This window comes from Dendropsophus ebraccatus, unplaced genomic scaffold, assembly GCF_027789765.1.
Source record: "Dendropsophus ebraccatus isolate aDenEbr1 unplaced genomic scaffold, aDenEbr1.pat pat_scaffold_964_ctg1, whole genome shotgun sequence".
Classification (NCBI taxonomy): domain Eukaryota; kingdom Metazoa; phylum Chordata; class Amphibia; order Anura; family Hylidae; genus Dendropsophus; species Dendropsophus ebraccatus.
In genome coordinates, this window is record NW_027210564.1 from 43401 (window position 1) to 63735 (window position 20335).

At 48.1% G+C, this 20335-nt stretch overlaps 26 non-coding genes across 26 annotated transcripts; 23 read left to right on the forward strand and 3 right to left on the reverse strand.

Moving 5' to 3' along the window:
* Positions 1–27: 27 nt before the first annotated feature.
* On the forward strand, positions 28–100 carry TRNAF-GAA (transfer RNA phenylalanine (anticodon GAA)). Its single transcript has one exon. It is a non-coding gene; the product is annotated as a tRNA-Phe (tRNA).
* Positions 101–839: 739 nt separating this feature from the next.
* On the forward strand, positions 840–912 carry TRNAF-GAA (transfer RNA phenylalanine (anticodon GAA)). Its single transcript has one exon. It is a non-coding gene; the product is annotated as a tRNA-Phe (tRNA).
* Positions 913–1623: 711 nt separating this feature from the next.
* On the reverse strand, positions 1624–1706 carry TRNAL-CAG (transfer RNA leucine (anticodon CAG)). Its single transcript has one exon. It is a non-coding gene; the product is annotated as a tRNA-Leu (tRNA).
* Positions 1707–1986: 280 nt separating this feature from the next.
* On the forward strand, positions 1987–2059 carry TRNAF-GAA (transfer RNA phenylalanine (anticodon GAA)). The gene has a single exon. It is a non-coding gene; the product is annotated as a tRNA-Phe (tRNA).
* A 376-nt stretch (positions 2060–2435) lies between these two features.
* TRNAL-CAG (transfer RNA leucine (anticodon CAG)) lies at positions 2436–2518 on the reverse strand. Its single transcript has one exon. It is a non-coding gene; the product is annotated as a tRNA-Leu (tRNA).
* A 280-nt stretch (positions 2519–2798) lies between these two features.
* Positions 2799–2871, forward strand: TRNAF-GAA (transfer RNA phenylalanine (anticodon GAA)). Its single transcript has one exon. It is a non-coding gene; the product is annotated as a tRNA-Phe (tRNA).
* Positions 2872–3263: 392 nt separating this feature from the next.
* Positions 3264–3346, reverse strand: TRNAL-UAG (transfer RNA leucine (anticodon UAG)). The gene has a single exon. It is a non-coding gene; the product is annotated as a tRNA-Leu (tRNA).
* Positions 3347–4438: 1092 nt separating this feature from the next.
* Positions 4439–4511, forward strand: TRNAF-GAA (transfer RNA phenylalanine (anticodon GAA)). The gene has a single exon. It is a non-coding gene; the product is annotated as a tRNA-Phe (tRNA).
* A 3175-nt stretch (positions 4512–7686) lies between these two features.
* On the forward strand, positions 7687–7758 carry TRNAA-UGC (transfer RNA alanine (anticodon UGC)). The gene has a single exon. It is a non-coding gene; the product is annotated as a tRNA-Ala (tRNA).
* Positions 7759–7888: 130 nt separating this feature from the next.
* Positions 7889–7960, forward strand: TRNAA-CGC (transfer RNA alanine (anticodon CGC)). Its single transcript has one exon. It is a non-coding gene; the product is annotated as a tRNA-Ala (tRNA).
* Positions 7961–8518: 558 nt separating this feature from the next.
* Positions 8519–8590, forward strand: TRNAA-UGC (transfer RNA alanine (anticodon UGC)). The gene has a single exon. It is a non-coding gene; the product is annotated as a tRNA-Ala (tRNA).
* Positions 8591–8720: 130 nt separating this feature from the next.
* On the forward strand, positions 8721–8792 carry TRNAA-CGC (transfer RNA alanine (anticodon CGC)). Its single transcript has one exon. It is a non-coding gene; the product is annotated as a tRNA-Ala (tRNA).
* A 2772-nt stretch (positions 8793–11564) lies between these two features.
* Positions 11565–11636, forward strand: TRNAA-UGC (transfer RNA alanine (anticodon UGC)). The gene has a single exon. It is a non-coding gene; the product is annotated as a tRNA-Ala (tRNA).
* A 130-nt stretch (positions 11637–11766) lies between these two features.
* TRNAA-CGC (transfer RNA alanine (anticodon CGC)) lies at positions 11767–11838 on the forward strand. Its single transcript has one exon. It is a non-coding gene; the product is annotated as a tRNA-Ala (tRNA).
* Positions 11839–12396: 558 nt separating this feature from the next.
* On the forward strand, positions 12397–12468 carry TRNAA-UGC (transfer RNA alanine (anticodon UGC)). Its single transcript has one exon. It is a non-coding gene; the product is annotated as a tRNA-Ala (tRNA).
* A 130-nt stretch (positions 12469–12598) lies between these two features.
* TRNAA-CGC (transfer RNA alanine (anticodon CGC)) lies at positions 12599–12670 on the forward strand. Its single transcript has one exon. It is a non-coding gene; the product is annotated as a tRNA-Ala (tRNA).
* A 556-nt stretch (positions 12671–13226) lies between these two features.
* On the forward strand, positions 13227–13297 carry TRNAA-UGC (transfer RNA alanine (anticodon UGC)). The gene has a single exon. It is a non-coding gene; the product is annotated as a tRNA-Ala (tRNA).
* A 130-nt stretch (positions 13298–13427) lies between these two features.
* Positions 13428–13499, forward strand: TRNAA-CGC (transfer RNA alanine (anticodon CGC)). Its single transcript has one exon. It is a non-coding gene; the product is annotated as a tRNA-Ala (tRNA).
* A 753-nt stretch (positions 13500–14252) lies between these two features.
* TRNAA-CGC (transfer RNA alanine (anticodon CGC)) lies at positions 14253–14324 on the forward strand. The gene has a single exon. It is a non-coding gene; the product is annotated as a tRNA-Ala (tRNA).
* A 555-nt stretch (positions 14325–14879) lies between these two features.
* On the forward strand, positions 14880–14951 carry TRNAA-UGC (transfer RNA alanine (anticodon UGC)). Its single transcript has one exon. It is a non-coding gene; the product is annotated as a tRNA-Ala (tRNA).
* Positions 14952–15702: 751 nt separating this feature from the next.
* Positions 15703–15774, forward strand: TRNAA-UGC (transfer RNA alanine (anticodon UGC)). The gene has a single exon. It is a non-coding gene; the product is annotated as a tRNA-Ala (tRNA).
* A 757-nt stretch (positions 15775–16531) lies between these two features.
* On the forward strand, positions 16532–16603 carry TRNAA-UGC (transfer RNA alanine (anticodon UGC)). The gene has a single exon. It is a non-coding gene; the product is annotated as a tRNA-Ala (tRNA).
* Positions 16604–17360: 757 nt separating this feature from the next.
* TRNAA-CGC (transfer RNA alanine (anticodon CGC)) lies at positions 17361–17432 on the forward strand. Its single transcript has one exon. It is a non-coding gene; the product is annotated as a tRNA-Ala (tRNA).
* A 552-nt stretch (positions 17433–17984) lies between these two features.
* TRNAA-UGC (transfer RNA alanine (anticodon UGC)) lies at positions 17985–18056 on the forward strand. Its single transcript has one exon. It is a non-coding gene; the product is annotated as a tRNA-Ala (tRNA).
* Positions 18057–18992: 936 nt separating this feature from the next.
* On the forward strand, positions 18993–19064 carry TRNAA-CGC (transfer RNA alanine (anticodon CGC)). The gene has a single exon. It is a non-coding gene; the product is annotated as a tRNA-Ala (tRNA).
* Positions 19065–19619: 555 nt separating this feature from the next.
* Positions 19620–19690, forward strand: TRNAA-UGC (transfer RNA alanine (anticodon UGC)). Its single transcript has one exon. It is a non-coding gene; the product is annotated as a tRNA-Ala (tRNA).
* The last annotated feature ends 645 nt before the right edge of the window (positions 19691–20335 follow it).

The following is a 20335-nucleotide window of genomic DNA, read 5'->3' on the forward strand; positions in this document are numbered from 1 at the left end:
GGCCATTGGCCACCGGGCACTCAGGAGGCCGAAATAGCTCAGTTGGGAGAGCGTTAGACTGAAGATCTAAAGGTCCCTGGTTCGATCCCGGGTTTCGGCAGGTGCTTTTTTAGGTACGCATCAACTAAAGTAATGAGATTGTAATGAGAACATTGAGGATACAGCTCAGATGTTTGGAGTTTTGAGAGCTTAGGCAATTTACGGCAAAGGCCAGGCGTTGCATGGCAGCGAAGAGGAATTTAAAAATTCAGCTTACAGTCCATCAGAACGATGTAGGGTTTCTTGGAGGTGGTGGGATTTTAGAAGCTCTTTGAAAAAGGGTTTGGTGAGGCTCAGAAAAGAACACCCTTGCTCTGGAGATTCCCTGAAAGAACCTGCGCTATCAAATTCTGTTTTTCTACGCTCTTCTACTCGGCAACCTCCTAGAAAGGAGATAGTTAAGTAAAGAGAAAGACAAAGCCCGCACTTCAGAACACTGTCAGAAGTTGGATTAGAACCCACGCCTCCAGAGGAGACTGCGACCTGAACGCAGCGCCTTAGACCGCTCGGCCATCCTGACAACCTGTCGGCAAGATAGTGTACTTTTCCAAACAGAACTATTCTACTCCTTAAGCCTTAGCGGGAGAACTTCTCCAAAGGAAAAACCATGACCGTCATTGGGTGTATATTACAATCTTGTGTACTACCCAAGCAAGGGTCAGGAAGACACGTGTGACTGCCCAGCTCCATGCTTGTGGCTCCTCAGCTCTTGGTAGCTCCAGATAGTACTTTGGGAGAAGTGCTGTACTACAGTTTGTACCCCTCCCGTGGAAGGCCATTGGCCACCGGGCACTCAGGAGGCCGAAATAGCTCAGTTGGGAGAGCGTTAGACTGAAGATCTAAAGGTCCCTGGTTCGATCCCGGGTTTCGGCAGGTGCTTTTTTAGGTACGCATCAACTAAAGTAATGAGATTCGTTCCCGTCTTTCCTCCAAAATGGCCTGTCCTCGGCTTGTGTGCCGTTTTACCACTCGGCAGCACTGGCCTGGTTGGAGCTGAGCTGCAGTTCCAGGAGCAAACTGGTATGGTGGAAGAAAGCAGCTAACTAGCATTGCCCAGCTGGCCTAAACGATATTGCTCATGGGCACCATTCTTCAGTCTGCCTTCACCGGTCCTTGAAATTGAAGAAATGTGTAATGCACGCAGGCACGCTGGCATCATCCATCAGACGGCAGCAGACAGGAGCAGTCACGTCTGGCTGCAGTGAAAGATAAACCCCTGCCCCCATGAGGCTTCACCAGTGCGTAAAAGCGCCAGGAACATTGAGGATACAGCTCAGATGTTTGGAGTTTTGAGAGCTTAGGCAATTTACGGCAAAGGCCAGGCGTTGCATGGCAGCGAAGAGGAATTTAAAAATTCAGCTTACAGTCCATCAGAACGATGTAGGGTTTCTTGGAGGTGGTGGGATTTTAGAAGCTCTTTGAAAAAGGGTTTGGTGAGGCTCAGAAAAGAACACCCTTGCTCTGGAGATTCCCTGAAAGAACCTGCGCTATCAAATTCTGTTTTTCTACGCTCTTCTACTCGGCAACCTCCTAGAAAGGAGATAGTTAAGTAAAGAGAAAGACAAAGCCCGCGCTTCAGAACACTGTCAGAAGTGGGATTCGAACCCACGCCTCCAGAGGAGACTGCGACCTGAACGCAGCGCCTTAGACCGCTCGGCCATCCTGACAACCTGTCGGCAAGATAGTGTACTTTTCCAAACAGAACTATTCTACTCCTTAAGCCTTAGCGGGAGAACTTCTCCAAAGGAAAAACCATGACCGTCATTGGGTGTATATTACAATCTTGTGTACTACCCAAGCAAGGGTCAGGAAGACACGTGTGACTGCCCAGCTCCATGCTTGTGGCTCCTCAGCTCTTGGTAGCTCCAGATAGTACTTTGGGAGAAGTGCTGTACTACAGTTTGTACCCCTCCCGTGGAAGGCCATTGGCCACCGGGCACTCAGGAGGCCGAAATAGCTCAGTTGGGAGAGCGTTAGACTGAAGATCTAAAGGTCCCTGGTTCGATCCCGGGTTTCGGCAGGTGCTTTTTTAGGTACGCATCAACTAAAGTAATGAGATTGTAATGAGAACATTGAGGATACAGCTCAGATGTTTGGAGTTTTGAGAGCTTAGGCAATTTACGGCAAAGGCCAGGCGTTGCATGGCAGCGAAGAGGAATTTAAAAATTCAGCTTACAGTCCATCAGAACGATGTAGGGTTTCTTGGAGGTGGTGGGATTTTAGAAGCTCTTTGAAAAAGGGTTTGGTGAGGCTCAGAAAAGAACACCCTTGCTCTGGAGATTCCCTGAAAGAACCTGCGCTATCAAATTCTGTTTTTCTACGCTCTTCTACTCGGCAACCTCCTAGAAAGGAGATAGTTAAGTAAAGAGAAAGACAAAGCCCGCGCTTCAGAACACTGTCAGAAGTGGGATTCGAACCCACGCCTCCAGAGGAGACTGCGACCTGAACGCAGCGCCTTAGACCGCTCGGCCATCCTGACAACCTGTCGGCAAGATAGTGTACTTTTCCAAACAGAACTATTCTACTCCTTAAGCCTTAGCGGGAGAACTTCTCCAAAGGAAAAACCATGACCGTCATTGGGTGTATATTACAATCTTGTGTACTACCCAAGCAAGGGTCAGGAAGACACGTGTGACTGCCCAGCTCCATGCTTGTGGCTCCTCAGCTCTTGGTAGCTCCAGATAGTACTTTGGGAGAAGTGCTGTACTACAGTTTGTACCCCTCCCGTGGAAGGCCATTGGCCACCGGGCACTCAGGAGGCCGAAATAGCTCAGTTGGGAGAGCGTTAGACTGAAGATCTAAAGGTCCCTGGTTCGATCCCGGGTTTCGGCAGGTGCTTTTTTAGGTACGCATCAACTAAAGTAATGAGATTCGTTCCCGTCTTTCCTCCAAAACGGCCTGTCCTCGGCTTGTGTGCCGTTTTACCACTCGGCAGCACTGGCCTTGTTGGAGCTGAGCTGCAGTTCCAGGAGCAAACTGGTATGGTGGAAGAAAGCAGCTAACTAGCATTGCCCAGCTGGCCTAAACAATATTGCTCATGGGCACCATTCTTCAGTCTGCCTTCACCGGTTTGGTGAGGCTCAGAAAAGAACACCCTTGCTCTGGAGATTCCCTGAAAGAACCTGCGCTATCAAATTCTGTTTTTCTACGCTCTTCTACTCGGCAACCTCCTAGAAAGGAGATAGTTAAGTAAAGAGAAAGACAAAGCCCGCGCTTCAGAACACTGTCAGAAGTGGGATTCGAACCCACGCCTCCAGAGGAGACTGCGACCTAAACGCAGCGCCTTAGACCGCTCGGCCATCCTGACAACCTATCGGCAAGATAGTGTACTTTTCCAAACAGAACTATTCTACTCCTTAAGCCTTAGCGGGAGAACTTCTCCAAAGGAAAAACCATGACCGTCATTGGGTGTATATTACAATCTTGTGTACTACCCAAGCAAGGGTCAGGAAGACACGTGTGACTGCCCAGCTCCATGCTTGTGGCTCCTCAGCTCTTGGTAGCTCCAGATAGTACTTTGGGAGAAGTGCTGTACTACAGTTTGTACCCCTCCCGTGGAAGGCCATTGGCCACCGGGCACTCAGGAGGCCGAAATAGCTCAGTTGGGAGAGCGTTCGACTGAAGATCTAAAGGTCCCTGGTTCGATCCCGGGTTTCAGCAGGTGCTTTTTTAGGTACGCATCAACTAAAGTAATGAGATTGTAATGAGAACATTGAGGATACAGCTCAGATGTTTGGAGTTTTGAGAGCTTAGGCAATTTACGGCAAAGGCCAGGCGTTGCATGGCAGCGAAGAGGAATTTAAAAATTCAGCTTACAGTCCATCAGAACGATGTAGGGTTTCTTGGAGGTGGTGGGATTTTAGAAGCTCTTTGAAAAAGGGTTTGGTGAGGCTCAGAAAAGAACACCCTTGCTCTGGAGATTCCCTGAAAGAACCTGCGCTATCAAATTCTGTTTTTCTACGCTCTTCTACTTGGCAACCTCCTAGAAAGGAGATAGTTAAGTAAAGAGAAAGACACAGCCCGCGCTTCAGTCCACTGTCAGAAGTGGGATTCAAACCCACGCCTCCAGAGGAGACTGCGACCTGAACGCAGCGCCTTAGACCGCTCGGCCATCCTGACAACCTGTCGGCAAGGTAGTGTACTTTTCCAAACAGAACTATTCTACTCCTTAAGCCTTAGCGGGAGAACTTCTCCAAAGGAAAAACCATGACCGTCATTGGGTGTATATTACAATCTTGTGTACTACCCAAGCAAGGGTCAGGAAGACACGTGTGACTGCCCAGCTCCATGCTTGTGGCTCCTCAGCTCTTGGTAGCTCCAGATAGTACTTTGGGAGAAGTGCTGTACTACAGTTTGTACCCCTCCCGTGGAAGGCCATTGGCCACCGGGCACTCAGGAGGCCGAAATAGCTCAGTTGGGAGAGCGTTAGACTGAAGATCTAAAGGTCCCTGGTTCGATCCCGGGTTTCGGCAGGTGCATTTTTAGGTACGCATCAACTAAAGTAATGAGATTCGTTCCCGTCTTTCCTCCAAAATGGCCTGTCCTCGGCTTGTGTGCCGTTTTACCACTCGGCAGCACTGGCCTGGTTGGAGCTGAGCTGCAGTTCCAGGAGCAAAGTGGTATGGTGGAAGAAAGCAGCTAACTAGCATTGCCCAGCTGGCCTAAACAATATTGCTCATGGGCACCATTCTTCAGTCTGCCTTCACCGGTCCTTGAAATTGAAGAAATGTGTAATGCACGCAGGCACGCTGGCATCATCCATCAGACGGCAGCAGACAGGAGCAGTCACGTCTGGCTTCAGTGAAAGATAAACCCCTGCCCCCATGAGGCTTCACCAGTGCGTAAAAGCGCCAGGAACATTGAGGATACAGCTCAGATGTTTGGAGTTTTGAGAGCTTAGGCAATTTACGGCAAAGGCCAGGCGTTGCATGGCAGCGAAGAGGAATTTAAAAATTCAGCTTACAGTCCATCAGAACGATGTAGGGTTTCTTGGAGGTGGTGGGATTTTAGAAGCTCTTTGAATAAGGGTTTGGTGAGGCTCAGAAAAGAACACCCTTGCTCTGGAGATTCCCTGAAAGAACCTGCGCTATCAAATTCTGTTTTTCTACGCTCTTCTACTCGGCAACCTCCTAGAAAGGAGATAGTTAAGTAAAGAGAAAGACAAAGCCCGCGCTTCAGTCCACTGTCAGAAGCGGGATTCGATCCCACGCCTCCAGAGGAGACTGCAACCTGAACGCAGCGCCTTAGACCGCTCGGCCATCCTGACAACCTGTCGGCAAGGTAGTGTACTTTTCCAAACAGAACTATTCTACTCCTTAAGCCTTAGCGGGAGAACTTCTCCAAAGGAAAAACCATGACCGTCATTGGGTGTATATTACAATCTTGTGTACTACCCAAGCAAGGGTCAGGAAGACACGTGTGACTGCCCAGCTCCATGCTTGTGGCTCCTCAGCTCTTGGTAGCTCCAGATAGTACTTTGGGAGAAGTGCTGTACTACAGTTTGTACCCCTCCCGTGGAAGGCCATTGGCCACCGGGCACTCAGGAGGCCGAAATAGCTCAGTTGGGAGAGCGTTAGACTGAAGATCTAAAGGTCCCAGGTTCGATCCCGGGTTTCGGCAGGTGCTTTTTTAGGTACGCATCAACTAAAGTAATGAGATTCGTTCCCGTCTTTCCTCCAAAATGGCCTGTCCTCGGCTTGAGTGCCGTTTTACCACTCGGCAGCACTGGCCTGGTTGGAGCTGAGCTGCAGTTCCAGGAGCAAACTGGTATGGTGGAAGAAAGCAGCTAACTAGCATTGCCCAGCTGGCCTAAACAATATTGCTCATGGGCACCATTCTTCAGTCTGCCTTCACCGGTCCTTGAAATTGAAGAAATGTGTAATGCACGCAGGCACGCTGGCATCATCCATCAGACGGCAGCAGACAGGAGCAGTCACGTCTGGCTGCAGTGAAAGATAAACCCCTGCCCCCATGAGGCTTCACCAGTGCGTAAAAGCGCCAGGAACATTGAGGATACAGCTCAGATGTTTGGAGTTTTGAGAGCTTAGGCAATTCTACGCTCTTCTACTCGGCAACCTCCTAGAAAGGAGATAGTTAAGTAAAGAGAAAGACAAAGCCCGCGCTTCAGTCCACTGTCAGAAGTGGGATTCAAACCCACGCCTCCAGAGGAGACTGCGACCTGAACGCAGCGCCTTAGACCGCTCGGCCATCCTGACAACCTGTCGGCAAGGTAGTGTACTTTTCCAAACAGAACTATTCTACTCCTTAAGCCTTAGCGGGAGAACTTCTCCAAAGGAAAAAACCATGACCGTCATTGGGTGTATATTACAATCTTGTGTACTACCCAAGCAAGGGTCAGGAAGACACGTGTGACTGCCCAGCTCCATGCTTGTGGCTCCTCAGCTCTTGGTAGCTCCAGATAGTACTTTGGGAGAAGTGCTGTACTACAGTTTGTACCCCTCCCGTGGAAGTCCATTGGCCACCGGGCACTCAGGAGGCCGAAATAGCTCAGTTGGGAGAGCGTTAGACTGAAGATCTAAAGGTCCCTGGATCGATCCCGGGTTTCGGCAGGTGCTTTTTTAGGTACGCATCAACTAAAGTAATGAGATTCGTTCCCGTCTTTCCTCCAAAATGGCCTGTCCTCGGCTTGTGTGCCGTTTTACCACTCGGCAGCACTGGCCTGGTTGGAGCTGAGCTGCAGTTCCAGGAGCAAACTGGTATGGTGGAAGAAAGCAGCTAACTAGCATTGCCCAGCTGGCCTAAACAATATTGCTCATGGGCACCATTCTTCAGTCTGCCTTCACCGGTCCTTGAAATTGAAGAAATGTGTAATGCACGCAGGCACGCTGGCATCATCCATCAGACGGCAGCAGACAGGAGCAGTCACGTCTGGCTGCAGTGAAAGATAAACCCCTGCCCCCATGAGGCTTCACCAGTGCGTAAAAGCGCCAGGAACATTGAGGATACAGCTCAGATGTTTGGAGTTTTGAGAGCTTAGGCAATTTACGGCAAAGGCCAGGCGTTGCATGGCAGCGAAGAGGAATTTAAAAATTCAGCTTACAGTCCATCAGAACGATGTAGGGTTTCTTGGAGGTGGTGGGATTTTAGAAGCTCTTTGAATAAGGGTTTGGTGAGGCTCAGAAAAGAACACCCTTGCTCTGGAGATTCCCTGAAAGAACCTGCGCTATCAAATTCTGTTTTTCTACGCTCTTCTACTCGGCAACCTCCTAGAAAGGAGATAGTTAAGTAAAGAGATAGACAAAGCCCGCGCTTCAGTCCACTGTCAGAAGTGGGATTCGAACTCACGCCTCCAGAGGAGACAGAGACCTGAACGCAGCGCCTTAGACCGCTCGGCCATCCTGTCAACCTGTCGGCAAGCTAGTGTACTTTTCCAAACAGAAGGAAAACAGAAGCCACATCATATTTGTCATTAAACTGAGTTGCAGTGCAGCACTTGAAACGTGTGACAGGACGGAAAAGGCTAAGTAGACTACCTTTTTAGGCAGAAATGGGTGGACCAGTATTTTTAAACAGAAGGAAAAGAAGTGACATTTTTTTGGAAAGGCTGTTTGGCAACAAGGTAGATGCCGAATTAGCCTGTAAACTGCTATCGGCCGATCGGAACCTTCTTTGGAGAAGATTGCGAAGGGGGATGTAGCTCAGTGGTAGAGCGCACGCTTTGCATGTGTGAAGCCCCGGGTTCAATCCCCGGCATCTCCACTTTGTCTTTTATGCACATGGAATTACTGCAAAGCTGTGTCTCTCAATCTCTTCCCGCGTAGCTCTTTCCGCGATAGTTAAATAAAGTCTGTCCGTTCCAGCAGGGAATTGGGAGAATGCACACCACGTAGGGGATGTAGCTCAGTGGTAGAGCGCACGCTTCGCATGTGTGAGGTCCTGGGTTCAATCCCCAGCATCTCCATGGTTTTTGTTCATACGGATCCTACCAACTGGACGAAACTCAAGTCACGTGGCACACTTTGAAGCTGGCTTACGTGTCCTCCTTGCACAGACCCTTATGCCAGTTTGCTGATTAGTACAATATACACCCAAAAAGTCAAAACGTAAGGGAGCATTTAAGAAGCGTCACTACCTTAAGTAGCTTTCTTTGCCATTACCCGGGGTAGAGAAGGCTTTGGTGCCAAGTAATGCGCCAAACTTCACAGCTACAGTTAAGCCACACCATATTTGCTGACTTGCTTTATTTTACCCGGGAAACCATATCTTTACACCAGGGGCCGATTTTGGACACTGGGTTGTCATTAAACTGAGTTGCAGTGCAGCACTTGAAACGTGTGACAGGACGGAAAAGGCTAAGTAGACTACCTTTTTAGGCAGAAATGGGTGGACCAGTATTTTTAAACAGAAGGAAAAGAAGTGACATTTTTTTGGAAAGCTGTTTGGCAACAAGGTAGATGCCGAATTAGCCTGTAAACTGCTATCGGCCCGATCGGAACCTTCTTTGGAGAAGATTGCGAAGGGGGATGTAGCTCAGTGGTAGAGCGCACGCTTTGCATGTGTGAAGCCCCGGGTTCAATCCCCGGCATCTCCACTTTGTCTTTTATGCACATGGAATTACTGCAAAGCTGTGTCTCTCAATCTCTTCCCGCGTAGCTCTTTCCGCGATAGTTAAATAAAGTCTGTCCGTTCCAGCAGGGAATTGGGAGAATGCACACCACGTAGGGGATGTAGCTCAGTGGTAGAGCGCACGCTTCGCATGTGTGAGGTCCTGGGTTCAATCCCCAGCATCTCCATGGTTTTTGTTCATACGGATCCTACCAACTGGACGAAACTCAAGTCACGTGGCACACTTTGAAGCTGGCTTACGTGTCCTCCTTGCACAGACCCTTATGCCAGTTTGCTGATTAGTACAATATACACCCAAAAAGTCAAAACGTAAGGGAGCATTTAAGAAGCGTCACTACCTTAAGTAGCTTTCTTTGCCATTACCCGGGGTAGAGAAGGCTTTGGTGCCAAGTAATGCGCCAAACTTCACAGCTACAGTTAAGCCACACCATATTTGCTGACTTGCTTTATTTTACCCGGGAAACCATATCTTTACACCAGGGGCCGATTTTGGACACTGGGTTGTCATTAATCTGAGTTGCAGTGCAGCACTTGAAACGTGTGACAGGACGGAAAAGGCTAAGTAGACTACCTTTTTAGGCAGAAATGGGTGGACCAGTATTTTTAAACAGAAGGAAAAGAAGTGACATTTTTTTGGAAAGGCTGTTTGGCAACAAGGTAGATGCCGAATTAGCCTGTAAACTGCTATCGGCCGATCGGAACCTTCTTTGCAGAAGCTTGCGAAGGGGGATGAGGCCCCGGGTTCAATCCCCTGCATCTCCACTTTGTCTTTTATGCACATGGAATTACTGCAAAGCTGTGTCTCTCAATCTTTTCCTGCGTAGCTCTTTCTGCGATAGTTAAATAAAGTCTGTCCGTTCCAGCAGGGAATTGGGAGAAAGCACACCACGTAGGGGATGTAGCGCAGTGGTAGAGCGCACGCTTCGCATGTGTGAGGTCCTGGGTTCAAGCCCCACCATCCCCATGGTTTTTGTTCATACGGATCCTACCAACTGGACGAAACTCAAGTCACGTGGCATACTTTGAAGTTGGCTTACGTGACCTCCTTCCACAGACCCTTATGCCAGTTTGCTGATTAGTACTGGGTTGTCATTAATCTGAGTTGCAGTGCAGCACTTGAAACGTGTGACAGGACGGAAAAGGCTAAGTAGACTACCTTTTTAGGCAGAAATGGGTGGACCAGTATTTTTAAACAGAAGGAAAAGAAGTGACATTTTTTTGGAAAGGCTGTTTGGCAACAAGGTAGATGCCGAATTAGCCTGTAAACTGCTATCGGCCGATCGGAACCTTCTTTGCAGAAGCTTGCGAAGGGGGATGAGGCCCCGGGTTCAATCCCCTGCATCTCCACTTTGTCTTTTATGCACATGGAATTACTGCAAAGCTGTGTCTCTCAATCTTTTCCTGCGTAGCTCTTTCCGCGATAGTTAAATAAAGTCTGTCCGTTCCAGCAGGGAATTGGGAGAAAGCACACCACGTAGGGGATGTAGCGCAGTGGTAGAGCGCACGCTTCGCATGTGTGAGGTCCTGGGTTCAAGCCCCACCATCTCTATGGTTTTTGTTCATACGGATCCTACCAACTGGACGAAACTCAAGTCACGTGGCATACTTTGAAGTTGGCTTACGTGACCTCCTTCCACAGACCCTTATGCCAGTTTGCTGATTAGTACAATATACACCCAAAAAGTCCAAACGTAAGGGAGCATTTAAGAAGCGTCACTACCTTAAGTAGCTTTCTTTGCCATTACCCGGGGTAGAGAAGGCTTTGGTGCCAAGTAATGCGCCAAACTTCACAGCTACAGTTAAGCCACACCATATTTGCTGACTTGCTTTATTTTACCCGGGAAACCATATCTTTACACCAGGGGCCGATTTTGGACACTGGGTTGTCATTAATCTGAGTTGCAGTGCAGCACTTGAAACGTGTGACAGGACGGAAAAGGCTAAGTAGACTACCTTTTTAGGCAGAAATGGGTGGACCAGTATTTTTAAACAGAAGGAAAAGAAGTGACATTTTTTTGGAAAGGCTGTTTGGCAACAAGGTAGATGCCGAATTAGCCTGTAAACTGCTATCGGCCGATCGGAACCTTCTTTGGAGAAGATTGCGAAGGGGGATGTAGCTCAGTGGTAGACCGCACGCTTTGCATGTGTGAAGCCCCGGGTTCAATCCCCGGCATCTCCACTTTGTCTTTTATGCACATGGAATTACTGCAAAGCTGTGTCTCTCAATCTCTTCCCGCGTAGCTCTTTCCGCGATAGTTAAATAAAGTCTGTCCGTTCCAGCAGGGAATTGGGAGAAAGCACACCACGTAGGGGATGTAGCGCAGTGGTAGAGCGCACGCTTCGCATGTGTGAGGTCCTGGGTTCAAGCCCCACCATCTCCATGGTTTTTGTTCATACGGATCCTACCAACTGGACGAAACTCAAGTCACGTGGCCCACTTTGAAGCTGGCTTACGTGACCTCCTTGCACAGACCCTTATGCCAGTTTGCTGATTAGTACAATATACACCCAAAAAGTCCAAACATAAGGGAGCATTTAAGAAGCGTCACTACCTTAAGTAGCTTTCTTTGCCATTACCCGGGGTAGAGAAGGCTTTGGTGCCAAGTAATGTGCCAAACTTCACAGCTACAGTTAAGCCACACCATATTTTCTGACTTGCTTTATTTTACCCGGGAAACCATATCTTTACACCAGGGGCCGATTTTGGACACTGGGTTGTCATTAAACTGAGTTGCAGTGCAGCACTTGAAACGTGTGACAGGACGGAAAAGGCTAAGTAGACTACCTTTTTAGGCAGAATGGGTGGACCAGTATTTTTTAAACAGAAGGAAAAGAAGTGACATTTTTTTGGAAAGGCTGTTTGGCAACAAGGTAGATGCCGAATTAGCCTGTAAACTGCTATCGGCCGATCGGAACCTTCTTTGGAGACGATTGCGAAGGGGGATGTAGCTCAGTGGTAGAGCGCACGCTTTGCATGTGTGAAGCCCCGGGTTCAATCCCCGGCATCTCCACTTTGTCTTTTATGCACATGGAATTACTGCAAAGCTGTGTCTCTCAATCTCTTCCCGCGTAGCTCTTTCCGCGATAGTTAAATAAAGTCTGTCCGTTCCAGCAGGGAATTGGGAGAATGCACACCACGTAGGGGATGTAGCTCAGTGGTAGAGCGCACGCTTCGCATGTGTGAGGTCCTGGGTTCAATCCCCAGCATCTCCATGGTTTTTGTTCATACGGATCCTACCAACTGGACGAAACTCAAGTCACGTGGCACACTTTGAAGCTGGCTTACGTGACCTCCTTGCACAGACCCTTATGCCAGTTTGCTGATTAGTACAATATACACCCAAAAAGTCCAAACGTAAGGGAGCATTTAAGAAGAGTCACTACCTTAAGTAGCTTTCTTTGCCATTACCCGGGGTAGAGAAGGCTTTGGTGCCAAGTAATGTGCCAAACTTCACAGCTACAGTTAAGCCACACCATATTTTCTGACTTGCTTTATTTTACCCGGGAAACCATATCTTTACACCAGGGGCCGATTTTGGACACTGGGTTGTCATTAAACTGAGTTGCAGTGCAGCACTTGAAACGTGTGACAGGACGGAAAAGGCTAAGTAGACTACCTTTTTAGGCAGAAATGGGTGGACCAGTATTTTTAAACAGAAGGAAAAGAAGTGACATTTTTTTGGAAAGGCTGTTTGGCAACAAGGTAGATGCCGAATTAGCCTGTAAACTGCTATCGGCCGATCGGAACCTTCTTTGGAGAAGATTGCGAAGGGGGATGTAGCTCAGTGGTAGAGCGCACGCTTTGCATGTGTGAAGCCCCGGGTTCAATCCCCGGCATCTCCACTTTGTCTTTTATGCACATGGAATTACTGCAAAGCTGTGTCTCTCAATCTCTTCCCGCGTAGCTCTTTCCGCGATAGTTAAATAAAGTCTGTCTGTTCCAGCAGGGAATTGGGAGAATGCACACCACGTAGGGGATGTAGCTCAGTGGTAGAGCGCACGCTTCGCATGTGTGAGGTCCTGGGTTCAATCCCCAGCATCTCCATGGTTTTTGTTCATACGGATCCTACCAACTGGACGAAACTCAAGTCACGTGGCACACTTTGAAGCTGGCTTACGTGACCTCCTTGCACAGACCCTTATGCCAGTTTGCTGATTAGTACAATATACACCCAAAAAGTCCAAATGTAAGGGAGCATTTAAGAAGCGTCACTACCTTAAGTAGCTTTCTTTGCCATTACCCGGGGTAGAGAAGGCTTTGGTGCCAAGTAATGCGCCAAACTTCACAGCTACAGTTAAGCCACACCATATTTGCTGACTTGCTTTATTTACCCGGGAAACCATATCTTACACCAGGGGCTGATTTTGGACACTGGGTTGTCATTAATCTGAGTTGCAGTGCAGCACTTGAAACGTTGTGACAGACGGAAAAGGCTAAGTAGACTACCTTTTTTAGGCAGAAATGGGTGGACCAGTATTTTTAAACAGAAGGAAAAGAAGTGACATTTTTTTGGAAAGGCTGTTTAGCAACAAGGTAGATGCCGAATTAGCCTGTAACTGCTATCGGCCGATCGGAACCTTCTTTGGAGAAGCTTGCGAAGGGGGATGTAGCTCAGTGGTAGAGCGCACGCTTTGCATGTGTGAAGCCCGGGTTCAATCCCCGGCATCTCCACTTTGTCTTTTATGCACATGGAATTACTGCAAAGCTGTGTCTCTCAATCTCTTCCCGCGTAGCTCTTTCCGCGATAGTTAAATAAAGTCTGTCCGTTCCAGCAGGGAATTGGGAGAAAGCACACCACGTAGGGGATGTAGCTCAGTGGTAGAGCGCACGCTTCGCATGTGTGAGGTCCTGGGTTCAATCCCCAGCATCTCCATGGTTTTTGTTCATACGGATCCTACCAACTGGACGAAACTCAAGTCACGTGGCCACTTTGAAGCTGGCTTACGTGACCTCCTTGCACAGACCCTATGCCAGTTTGCTGATTAGTACAATATACACCCAAAAAGTCCAAACGTAAGGGAGCATTTAAGAAGCGTCACTACCTTAAGTAGCTTTCTTTGCCATTACCCGGGGTAGAGAAGGCTTGGTGCCAAGTAATGCGCCAAACTTCACAGCTACAGTTAAGCCACACCATATTTGCTGACTTGCTTTATTTTACCCGGGAAACCATATCTTTACACCAGGGCCGATTTGGACACTGGGTTGTCATTAAACTGAGTTGCAGTGCAGCACTTGAAACGTGTGACAGGACGGAAAAGGCTAAGTAGACTACCTTTTTAGGCAGAAATGGGTGGACCAGTATTTTTAAACAGAAGGAAAAGAAGTGACATTTTTTTGGAAAGGCTGTTTGTCAACAAGGTAGATGCCGAATTAGCCTGTAAACTGCTATCGGCCGATCGGAACCTACTTTGGAGAAGCTTGCGAAGGGGGATGTAGCTCAGTGGTAGAGCGCACGCTTTGCATGTGTGAAGCCCCGGTTCAATCCCCGGCATCTCCACTTTGTCTTTTATGCACATGGAATTACTGCAAAGCTGTGTCTCTCAATCTCTTCCCGCGTAGCTCTTTCCGCGATAGTTAAATAAAGTCTGTCCGTCCAGCAGGGAATTGGGAGAAAGCACACCACGTAGGGGATGTAGCTCAGTGGTAGAGCGCACGCTTCGCATGTGTGAGGTCCTGAGTTCAATCCCCAGCATCTCCATGGTTTTTGTTCATACGGATCCTACCAACTGGACGAAACTCAAGTCACGTGGCCCACTTTGAAGCTGGCTTACGTGACCTCCTTGCACAGACCCTTATGCCAGTTTGCGGATTAGTACAATATACACCCAAAAAGTCCAAACATAAGGGAGCATTTAAGAAGCGTCACTACCTTAAGTAGCTTTCTTTGCCATTACCCGGGGTAGAGAAGGCTTTGGTGCCAAGTAATGTGCCAAACTTCACAGCTACAGTTAAGCCACACCATATTTGCTGACTTGCTTTATTTTACCCGGGAAACCATATCTTTACACCAGGGGCCGATTTTGGACACTGGGTTGTCATTAAACTGAGTTGCAGTGCAGCACTTGAAACGTGTGACAGGACGGAAAAGGCTAAGTAGACTACCTTTTTAGGCAGAAATGGGTGGACCAGTATTTTAAACAGAAGGAAAAGAAGTGACATTTTTTGGAAAGGCTGTTTGGCAACAAGGTAGATGCCGAATTAGCCTGTAAACTGCTATCGGCCGATCGGAACCTTCTTGGAGAAGCTTGCGAAGGGGGATGTAGCTCAGTGGTAGAGCGCACGCTTTGCATGTGTGAGGCCCCGGGTTCAATCCCCGGCATCTCCACTTTGTCTTTTATGCACATGGAATTACTGCAAAGCTGTGTCTCTCAATCTCTTCCCGCGTAGCTCTTCCGCGATAGTTAAATAAAGTCTGTCCGTTCCAGCAGGGAATTGGGAGAAAGCACACCACGTAGGGGATGTAGCTCAGTGGTAGAGCGCGCTTCGCATGTGTGAGGTCCTGGGTTCAATCCCCAGCATCTCCATGGTTTTTGTTCATACGGATCCTACCAACTGGACGAAACTCAAGTCACGTGGCACACTTTGAAGCTGGCTTACGTGACCTCCTTGCACAGACCCTTATGCCAGTTTGCTGATAGTACAATATACACCCAAAAAGTCCAAACGTAAGGGAGCATTTAAGAAGCGTCACTACCTTAAGTAGCTTTCTTTGCCATTACCCGGGGTAGAGAAGGCTTTGGTGCCAAGTAATGCGCCAAACTTCACAGCTACAGTTAAGCCACACCATATTTGCTGACTTGCTTTATTTTACCCGGGAAACCATATCTTTACACCAGGGGCCGATTTTGGACACTGGGTTGTCATTAAACTGAGTTGCAGTGCAGCACTTGAAACGTGTGACAGGACGGAAAAGGCTAAGTAGACTACCTTTTAGGCAGAAATGGGTGGACCAGTATTTTTAAACAGAAGGAAAAGAAGTGACATTTTTTTGGAAAGGCGTTTGGCAACAAGGTAGATGCCGAATAGCCTGTAAACTGCTATCGGCCGATCGGAACCCTTTGAAGAAGCTTGCGAAGGGGGATGTAGCTCAGTGGTAGAGCGCACGCTTTGCATGTGTGAGGCCCCGGGTTCAATCCCCGGCATCTCCACTTTGTCTTTTATGCACATGGAATTACTGCAAAGCTGTGTCTCTCAATCTCTTCCCGCGTAGCTCTTTCCGCGATAGTTAAATAAAGTCTGTCCGTTCCAGCAGGGAATTGGGAGAAAGCACACCACGTAGGGGATGTAGCTCAGTGGTAGAGCGCACGCTTCGCATGTGTGAGGTCCTGGGTTCAATCCCAGCATCTCCATGGTTTTTGTTCATACGGATCCTACCAACTGGACGAAACTCAAGTCACGTGGCACACTTTGAAGCTGGCTTACGTGACCTCCTTGCACAGACCCTTATGCCAGTTTGCTGATTAGTACAATATACACCCAAAAAGTCCAAACGTAAGGGAGCATTTAAGAAGCGTCACTACCTTAAGTAGCTTTCTTTGCCATTACCCGGGGTAGAGAAGGCTTTGGTGCCAAGTAATGCGCCAAACTTCACAGCTACAGTTAAGCCACACCATATTTGCTGACTTGCTTTATTTTACCCGGGAAACCATATCTTTACACCAGGGGCCGATTTTGGACACTGGGTTGTCATTAAACTGAGTTGCAGTGCAGCACTTGAAACGTGTGACAGGACGGAAAAGGCTAAGTAGACTACCTTTAGGCAGAAATGGGTGGACCAGTATTTTTAAACAGAAGGAAACGAAGTGACATTTTTTTGGAAAGGCTGTTTGGCAACAAGGTAGATGCCGAATTAGCCTGTAAACTGCTATCGGCCGATCGGAACCTAATTTGAAGAAGCTTGCGAAGGGGGATGTAGCTCAGTGGTAGAGCGCACGCTTTGCATGTGTGAGGCCCCGGGTTCAATCCCCGGCATCTCCACTTTGTCTTTTATGCACATGGAATTACTGCAAAGCTGTGTCTCTCAATCTCTTCCCGCGTAGCTCTTTCCGCGATAGTTAAATAAAGTCTGTCCGTTCCAGCAGGGAATTGGGAGAAAGCACACCACGTAGGGGATGTAGCTCAGTGGTAGAGCGCACGCTTCGCATGTGTGAGGTCCTGGGTTCAATCCCAGCATCTCCATGGTTTTTGTTCATACGGATCCTACCAACTGGACGAAACTCAAGTCACGTGGCACACTTTGAAGCTGGCTTACGTGACCTCCTTGCACAGACCCTTATGCCAGTTTGCTGATTAGTACAATATACACCCAAAAAGTCCAAACGTAAGGAGCATTAAGAAGCGTCACTACCTTAAGTAGCTTTCTTTGCCATTACCCGGGGTAGAGAAGGCTTTGGTGCCAAGTAATGCGCCAAACTTCACAGCTACAGTTAAGCCACACCATATTTGCTGACTTGCTTTATTTTACCCGGGAAACCATATCTTTACACCAGGGGCCGATTTTGGACACTGGGTTGTCATTAAACTGAGTTGCAGTGCAGCACTTGAAACGTGTGACAGGACGGAAAAGGCTAAGTAGACTACCTTTTTAGGCAGAAATGGGTGGACCAGTATTTTAAAACAGAAGGAAAAGAAGTGACATTTTTTTGAAAAGGATGTTTGGCAACAAGGTAGATGCCGAATTAGCCTGTAAACTGCTATCGGCCGATCGGAACCTAATTTGAAGAAGCTTGCGAAGGGGGATGTAGCTCAGTGGTAGAGCGCACGCTTCGCATGTGTGAGGTCCTGGGTTCAATCCCCAGCATCTCCATGGTTTTTGTTCATACGGATCCTACCAACTGGACGAAACTCAAGTCACGTGGCACACTTTGAAGCTGGCTTACGTGACCTCCTTGCACAGACCCTTATGCCAGTTTGCTGATTAGTACAATATACACCCAAAAAGTCCAAACGTAAGGGAGCATTTAAGAAGCGTCACTACCTTAAGTAGCTTTCTTTGCCATTACCCGGGGTAGAGAAGGCTTTGGTGCCAAGTAATGCGCCAAACTTCACAGCTACAGTTAAGCCACACCATATTTGCTGACTTGCTTTATTTTACCGGGAAACATATCTTACACCAGGGGCCGATTTTGGACACTGGGTTGTCATTAAACTGAGTTGCAGTGCAGCACTTGAAACGTGTGACAGGACGGAAAAGGCTAAGTAGACTACCTTTTTAGGCAGAAATGGGTGGACCAGTATTTTTAAAACAGAAGGAAAGAAGTGACATTTTTTGGAAAGGCTGTTGGCAACAAGGTAGATGCCGAATTAGCCTGTAAACTGCTATCGGCCGATCGGAACCTAATTTGAAGAAGCTGCGAAGGGGGATGTAGCTCAGTGGTAGAGCGCACGCTTTGCATGTGTGAGGCCCCGGGTTCAATCCCCGGCATCTCCACTTTGTTTTTATGCACATGGAATTACTGCAAAGCTGTGTCTCTCAATCTCTTCCCGCGTAGCTCTTCCGCGATAGTTAAATAAAGTCTGTCCGTTCCAGCAGGAAGGGGAGAAAGCACACCACGTAGGGGATGTAGCTCAGTGGTAGAGCGCACGCTTCGCATGGTGAGGTCCTGGGTTCAATCCCCAGCATCTCCATGGTTTTTGTTCATACGGATCCTACCAACTGGACGAAACTCAAGTCACGTGGCACACTTTGAAGCTGGCTACGTGACCTCCTTGCACAGACCCTTATGCCAGTTTGCTGATTAGTACAATATACACCCAAAAAGTCCAAACGTAAGGAGCATTTAAGAAGCGTCACTACCTTAAGTAGCTTCTTTGCCATTACCGGGGTAGAGAAGGCTTTGGTGCCAAGTAATGCGCCAAACTTCACAGCTACAGTTAAGCCACACCATATTTTGCTGACTTGCTTTATTTTACCCGGGAAACCAATCTTTACACCAGGGGCCGATTTTGGACACTGGGTTGTCATTAAACTGAGTTGCAGTGCAGCACTTGAAAACGTGTGACAGGACGGAAAAGGCTAAGTAGACTACCTTTTAGGCAGAAATGGGTGGACCAGTTTTTAAACAGAAGGAAAAGAAGTGACATTTTGGAAAGGCTGTTTGGCAACAAGGTAGATGCCGAATTAGCCTGTAAACTGCTATCGGCGATCGGAACCTATTTAAGAAGCTTGCGAGGGGGATTGTGGTAGAGCGCACGCTTTGCATGTGTGAGGCCCCGGGTTCAATCCCCGGCATCTCCACTTTGTCTTTATGCACATGGAATTACTGCAAAGCTGTGTCTCTCAATCTCTTCCCGCGTAGCTCTTTCCGCGATAGTTAAATAAAGTCTGTCCGTTCCAGCAGGGAATTGGGAGAAAGCACACCACGTAGGGGATGTAGCTCAGTGGTAGAGCGCACGCTTCGCATGTGTGAGGTCCTGGGTTCAATCCCCAGCATCTCCATGGTTTTTGTTCATACGGATCCTACCAACTGGACGAAACTCAAGTCACGTGGCACACTTTGAAGCTGGCTTACGTGACCTCCTTGCACAGACCCTTATGCCAGTTTGCTGATTAGTACAATATACACCCAAAAAGTCCAAACGTAAGGGAGCATTTAAGAAGCGTCACTACCTTAAGTAGCTTTCTTTGCCATTACCCGGGGTAGAGAAGGCTTTGGTGCCAAGTAATGCGCCAAACTTCACAGCTACAGTTAAGCCACACCATATTTGCTGACTGCTTTATTTACCCGGGAAACCATATCTTTACACCAGGGGCCGATTTTGGACACGGGTTGTCATTAAACTGAGTTGCAGTGCAGCACTTGAAACGTGTGACAGGACGGAAAAGGCTAAGTAGACTACCTTTTTAGGCAGAAATGGGTGGACCAGTATTTTTAAACAGAAGGAAAAGAAGTGACATTTTTTTGGAAAGGCTGTTTGGCAACAAGGTAGATGCCGAATTAGCCTGTAAACTGCTATCGGCCGATCGGAACCTAATTTGAAGAAGCTTGCGAAGGGGGATGTAGCTCAGTGGTAGAGCGCACGCTTTGCATGTGTGAGCCCCGGGTTCAATCCCCGGCATCTCCACTTTGTCTTTTATGCACATGGAATTACTGCAAAGCTGTGTCTCTCAATCTCTTCCGCGTAGCTCTTTCCGCGATAGTTAAATAAAGTCTGTCCGTTCCAGCAGGGAATTGGAGAAAGCACACCACGTAGGGGATGTAGCTCAGTGGTAGAGCGCACGCTTCGCATGTGTGAGGTCCTGGGTTCAATCCCAGCATCTCCATGGTTTTGTTCATACGGACTACCAACTGGACGAAACTCAAGTCACGTGGCACACTTTGAAGCTGGCTTACGTGACCTCCTTGCACAGACCTTATGCCAGTTTGCTGATTAGTACAATATACACCCAAAAAGTCCAAACGTAAGGGAGCATTTAAGAAGCGGTCACTACTTAAGTAGCTTTCTTTGCCATTACCCGGTAGAGAAGGCTTTGGTGCCAAGTAATGCGCCAAACTTCACAGCTACAGTTAAGCCACACCATATTTGCTGACTTGCTTTATTTTACCCGGGAAACCATATCTTTACACCAGGGGCCGATTTTGGACACTGGGTTGTCATAAACTGAGTGGCAGTGCAGCACTGAAAACGTGTGACAGGACGGAAAAGGCTAAGTAGACTACCTTTTTAGGCAGAAATGGGTGGACCAGTATTTAAACAGAAGGAAAAGAA